The 6825-nt window shown below is 44.1% G+C and overlaps 1 pseudogene; it reads right to left on the bottom strand.

Moving 5' to 3' along the window:
- The window catches only part of LOC118318156, a 51847-nt pseudogene extending 51351 nt beyond the window's left edge, over positions 1 to 496 (bottom strand).
- Between the last annotated feature and the right edge of the window lie 6329 nt (positions 497 to 6825).

The following is a 6825-nucleotide window of genomic DNA, read 5'->3' on the forward strand; positions in this document are numbered from 1 at the left end:
CGAGTCTCGCTCCCGCAACTATTGACAATTTCACGTTTCAAGACCCCAAGAGTCACAACAAATGGTAGTATTCGTCTCTTTTGACGGAGACACCACTAAAATATGTCCAGGGTGCTAACGTCAGTCCCGCACACAAGGCAAGTGACGAGTTTAGCATGGCGGCCATTGCTAACCTTTTGGAAGAACATTGCCATGCCCTCTCCGCTGATTTTAAAGCTTCCATTTCAACACTTGAAGCAAAGCTGGACCACATCCACACCACAGTGTCAGACCACGCTTAGAAAATAAGCTCTTTTGAGGTAAATGCTAATTCACAAGACGAGCACCTGCTGACATTGGAGGCATCCTGTGCTACACTAGCGGAGAACAACGCTAAGCTGTTAGCTAAAGTTAGCGACCTTGAGTCCCTGAGTCGGCGAAACAATATCAGAGTGGTCAGCGTACCCGAGTCAGTGGAGGGGCCGCGGCCCACAGCCTTCTTTGCAGAGCTGCTCATGGAATTTTTCGGCGAAGGCGTCTTGGAATAACCGCCAGAATGCGACAGAGCTCTCCGACGCTATCCGAGAAACCGAAGCAGGGGCAGAGAGCACGGCCCGTCATTATCAGGCTGCACAGGTACCAGGTAAAGGAGAGGATCATACGCGAGGCCCGAGCAAGGAGAGGCAAGCTACAGTACAGAGGCTCCCCCATCTCCATTTACGAGTATTACACGCCGTAGGTGGTAGAACAACGCCAGAAATACCGGGAGGTGATGTCAGAGCTTTACAACCTGGGCTTCAAACCTGCATTGCTATTCCCTGCCAGGCTTGTCATCGTGATGAAGGATGGAGGTAGGAAGAGACTCTCTTCAGTCTCTGAGGCTAAAGGCTTCATAACATCCATCCGCATGGAAGAGACCTGACGACCGTGGGCGGCTATTAATCCCACCGCGGATGAGCCACTGTTATGCTAACTGGATAACCGTGAGTTGATGTGATGCCAACTGTATAGCTGTGTTTTTACCAGCCCTGGATGGGCCTGGAGTTAATTTCGAGACCGTGTCATTAGTAGTTACGGTACTGACGGATTGCTGGTATTTTGACTTTCCAGAGTTTTGAACAAAATTTACAAGCCGGACATTTTAACACATTACCAGCACGTTGATTTGAGATCCGGTGTTTGCTGATATTTTTGAATTCCCTCTTTTTCATCTTTCTCTGTTCCCATTTACACTATGAGAATTCAGATTATCTTTAATCCGCTCTGGTTTTAAATTCAGGAAGCTTGTCTACATGCAGATTGCAGTTATTATATATTTTTTTTACAGCTTTATTTTAAATTCTCTTTTTCATCTCTCACCACCGCTGGGTTATCAGAAGTATTCTTGCCTTCTGTTACTCATTTAGTCAAAGGGTTCTATTGAAGCCTGACATTTTGCATAAACTGATATATCATCAGTAGCCTACATCAATACAACCTAATCGTTCTAATTCATTTTTTTTACTCATCCTCCCCACTCTCTCTCTCCCTCAATTACAAAACAGAATACCTTAGGTCATGCAGTGTCAATCTAACTTGTTATTATTGTCCCTGTGGCTAATGCTGTGAAGATGGTTAATGGAGTGCGTCTAATTTCCTGGAATACTAAGGGCATGAACAACGTGATTAGAATTGCTAAGGTCTTGACACAGTTACAGCACCTTAAAAGGGATGTGACGTTTCTGCAAGAAACACATCTCAAAACATCTGACACCCCAGTATTAAGAGGGCGTGGATGAGCTTTATTCCATTCAAAATTTGCAGAAAAAGTTAGAGGGGCAGCTATCATCATTCATAAAAGGGTCCTATTTGAGCCAACAAATGTAATTCTAGATACTGACGGTCATAGTTTCGGGCACGCTTCAGAATATACCAGTGGTCTCAGTTTCGGTATATGCGCCGACCTGGGACGATGAGCAGTTTTTTAAGAGGCTCTTTGCAAAAAATTCCAAATGCCGACAGTCACCGCATTATCATGGGTGGGGCACCAATCTGGTGCAGGATGTGACTCTCGACAGATCTTCCCCTACACAAATCACACTATCCAAATCAGCGAACATAGTAAAAACGTACGCATCGCAGTTGGGAATTTCTGATCCCTGGAGGTTTAAAAACCCCCATGGTAGAGCTTTCTCATTTTTTTCCCATGTACACCACACATTCTCCCGAATTGATTTCTTCTTACTTGATAACAATCTCTTAGACTGCGTGAATGTATGTGAATATCACCCAATAACCACCTCTGACCATGCTCCTACCACAGTTGGCATTAGTTTTCCATGGGATACAATTCCACGTTTACTATGGAGATTCAGTTCGCACTTGCTGTCGGATAATACATTTAAAGATTTTGTTGCAACTCAAATCCGTTCTTACATAGAGTTTAACGACACCCCTGATATCAGCAGTAGCATTCTGTGGGAAGCGCTTAAAGCTACTATCCAGTGACAGGTGATATCTTATATCTCCCAAATGAGAAGGGCTGCACGGGCTAGGCTGGTGGAAATTGCAGAGGAACTTCTAAAACTCAATGGAACCTACTCCACCTCTCCATCCCCCACCCTCTAGTGCTACATTCGGAACATGACCTGTTAATGACATGCGTAGTGGAGAGACAGCTGCGACAATCGAAACAAAGCTTTTTTGAGCAGGGAGATAATGCAGGGAGACTCTTGGCACAGCAGGCCCGCGCAACTAGTGCTTCTAGACTGATTCCTCAAATTAAGCTACCTGATGGTAGCCACACTTCTGATCCAGTAGTTATCAATAAGTCTTTTTCTGATTTCTATACCACACTGTATACTTCTGAATGCAACCCAATTACTGCAGCAACCCCTAATCCTTTAGACCGGTTAGCGTACCCTCAGATTGACGTAAGTATCGCTAGGGAACTGGGCAGACCCATCTCTTTGTTAGAGGTGCATGAAGCAATCAATTCTATGCAAATCAGGAAATCTGATGGTCCCGACGGTTTTACAGTCGAGTTCTTTAAGGCATACTCGATGTTATTAGCCCCATCCTTGTGAGAATGTTCAATGATTCCTTTACTGAAGGCAGACTGCCAGCTACCTTGTATGAGGCATCTATTTCACTGCTTCTGAAGAAAGACAGGGATCCTACCTCCTGTGGTAACTATAGACCAGTCTCACTTTGAAACGTAGATTGTAAGATTCTGGCTAAGGTCCTCGCCCTCCGCCTCCAAAGTGTGATGTCATCAATAATTTCATTGGACCAGACAGGCTTCACATTAGGGAGACATCCATTCTTTAAAACCAGAAGGCTGCTCAACATCATATTCTCACCCGCTTCGAACACTCCTGAAATCGTAGTGGCGCTTGATGCAGAGAAAGCCTTCGACCGGGTGGAGTGGGGCTTTCTATTTTTCATTTTAGAGAAATTCTAACTTTTTTTCTTGGGTTAAACTTCTGTATGCAACCCCCTCTGCTTCTGTAAATACTAACAGCGTCCATTCAGCATACTTTCCTCTCAAACATGGGACCCGGCAGGGCTGTCCGCTCTCACCTTTGTTGTTCAATATAGCCATCGAGCCACTAGCCATCTGGCTTAGAAACCAGAATGAGTTTGAAGGCATTACTCGTTTTGGTCTAGTCCACAAACTCTCCTTATATGCTGACGACCTTCTCTTATTTATTTCAAACCAAACATCCTCCCTCCCCTCAGTTTTGTCAATTCTGGATCAGTTTGGGCACCTATCAGGGTATAAATTGAACAATCAGAAGAGTGAGCTATTTTTTGTTAGCAATTTGGCGAGATCACTCCCACAATCCGTATTTCCTTTTAGAATAGCTGAAGAGGGATTCAGGTATTTGGGGATCTTTATTACCAGCTCCTTCCGGGACCTTTTTCAGAAGAACTTTCAGCCGTTATTAGATAAATGCAAGTCGGACTTGTCCAGATGGGCTGCCCTCCCCCTGTCCCTTGCAGGCCATGTTAATCTTATTAAAATGCACAACATATCCCAGTTTGTCTTAAATCCTTTTTTGTTAATCTCGACCAGCAATTTAACGCTTTTATTTGGCATAATAAACCAGCCTGTATTAAGAAACATATTCTTCAACTTTCTAAACCTGAAGGGGGACTAGCATTGCCAAATTTTCGCCACTACTTTTGGGCCTGCAACATTAATAAACTTCTATACTGGCTCCACGGTGAAGGTGCAGACACCTGTCCACCCTCGGCTCATATTGAGATAACCTCTTCTTCCTGCTCTCTGCATTCTACGAATTCCTCACAGCTCCCCATAAGTGCCCATAAGGTCTCACCTAATCCGGTCATCACCAATACAATTTAAATTTGGATCCAGCTCAGGAAGCAGCACAGCTTACATAAGGCTTCGATTCTTGCCCCAGTTTTCAATAATCATGCATATCTCCCTTCCTGCTCCGACCCTACATTTCGCGCATGGTCGGATAAGGGCCTCAGAACACTTAATGACTTATATGACAAAGGTGTTTTCAAGTCCTTTGCATCTATGTCAGACAAATACAGCCTGCCTAATAGTAACTTTTTTCGGTGCCTTCAAATGAGACATTTTATCCAAAAGCAGTTCCCAAATTTCCCAAACCGCCCCCCTGAAGTCGAAATGGACCAATTCCTGTCTCTCAACGTGCAACAAAAACGACTGATATCTGTAATTTATAATAAGATTGCACTTCTGAGCCCAGTCCCCACTCTATCACCTATAAATGCATGGGAAAAGGATTTAGGGGTAGAAATTACTGATGTCCAGTGGAGGGACATTCTAAAACTGATCCATTGTTCGTCGATTTGTGCCAGGCGCGGTCTATTACAGTGGAAGGTGCTTTATAGAGCCCATTTCACCAACGCTAAATAGGCTAAGATATATCCCAGTCACAGTGATGCTTGTAACCGCTGTAAACAGTCCCCAGCCGACCATCCACACATGTTCTGGACGTGCCCGAGTCTGACCAACTTTGGGTCCGATATATTCCAAACTCTCAAACAGCCTCTTAACACAAATTTAGAACCGAATCCCCTGACTGCTCTTTTTGGTCTCCCTCCACCTAAAAATCTGCCCATTACTACACAGTGTGTCATAGCCTTTACCACCCTGCTTGCCAGGCGTACCATTCTCGTCAAATGGAAACGTTTCTCCACCGACTCACAACAGTTGGATACGTGAAATTTTACAATGTCTACAGTTGGAGAAGTTAAGGTTCTCACAGAACCTTAACTTGACAGCATTCCATAAAACTTGGAACCCACTGCTGGCTTATATTAGTAATAGTCTTACTGTTATTCCTGATGATGCTGAGGACGCTTCTTAATAGTTGTAGAGAGGACCCCCCCCCTTTACTTCATTTATCTATTTATTTTCTTCTCTTCTTCTTTATCATTTTAGATTTTACTCTATTTTGCCTTACTGTACTTTAACTATTTACTTATGTTGTTATATGTTATGTAATAATTTAGCTGTTTACTGTGACTACATCTGAGATGGGTTGTTGGGAGGGATAGTGAGATTTATGTTGGGTTTTTTTTCACTGTAATGCAGTCGCGCCGACATAATGTGAAACTGATGTACTTCTCTGTACTGTGTGCAAAATTCTATAAAGAAATTTTGAAAAAAAAAAAAGTTAAAACAAGATCAATACAACAGCTGCAGCTTATGAGGGTATCATTAAAGGCCAGAACCAGGTGCAGGTCACACGAGGTCAATACGAGGTCGTCAAAAATGCAGTTTATAACCTGATGAATTTTTACGACCGGATGCATGTGCAATTATTAAAAAGGGGCGGGGCTTAGGCCATGACCAATATCTGGTCAGGGCATGACCAGATATGTCCACTGGGGGTGATAAAAGCACTCTTCCATTCATCCCCTTCCCTTATTCTAACCAGATGATAAGCATTTCTAAGATCTAACTTAAATACTTAAGCGTCTTTTAAGAGGAGTTTTCAAACCTGTTTTCAACAGTAATGTCATTGAGTCCTCTGTAGTCAATACAGGGTGGAAGTGTTCCGCTTCTTGTCAACGTAGAATAATCCCACTCCTGCAGGTGACGAGGAAGGTCTGATGATCCCAGCAGCAAGAGCGTCGGCTCAGGTAGAGACAGGGAGTAGAGACGCCCCTTAGGGAGTGTGGTTCCAGACAGGAGATCGATGCAGCAGTCATACGGTCTATGCGGCGGTAGAGATGTGGCCTTGGCTTTGTTGAATACCTCCGTCAGGTCCCGATAGCACGAGGGAACATGCAGGTGGTCTGGAAAGTCCTCCGTGGAGCAGAGCGACTGCCAGGGAGTGGTTATGGAAGAGCCCAGCAAACTGTTCCTCAACGGATTCTCCTTAGGCTCAGGAGGTGAATTAGAAGACAGGCCTATTTCGCCCATGCCAAGAACCGGCCCTGGCCCTAGGCGACAGCCTGTGTCACCTATGCCAAGAACCGGCCCTGTGCCCAAGGACACCTTAGAATACAATACAGTACAATTAAATGAACACTTGGTGAAAAGTGTGCTATAAACAATTTATAAATTGTTTTTATACTGTTTATAAATGCTTAGTGGGGGAGTTAAAGTCACAAGTTAGCAGGAGGGCTATAATGACGGATGGTTCAAGATGGCTTTTTTGAGACACCACATTACTGACAACATGTTAATGTTATTCAGGGTGTGTCACTCTTCAGGGTAGATGAGTCACAGGGGCATGTCTGAACTGCTGTACCCCCTCTCTTCCTTTTTCTGTGTGTATGTGTGTTGTGTGTGTGTGTGTGTGCGCTCATGCTTTCCGCTGGTTGGCAATACAGCTTTTCCAGTAGAACTGGTTTTCA

The sequence above is a fragment of the Scophthalmus maximus genome, chromosome 7 (genome assembly GCF_022379125.1).
Source record: "Scophthalmus maximus strain ysfricsl-2021 chromosome 7, ASM2237912v1, whole genome shotgun sequence".
In the NCBI taxonomy this organism is placed as follows: domain Eukaryota; kingdom Metazoa; phylum Chordata; class Actinopteri; order Pleuronectiformes; family Scophthalmidae; genus Scophthalmus; species Scophthalmus maximus.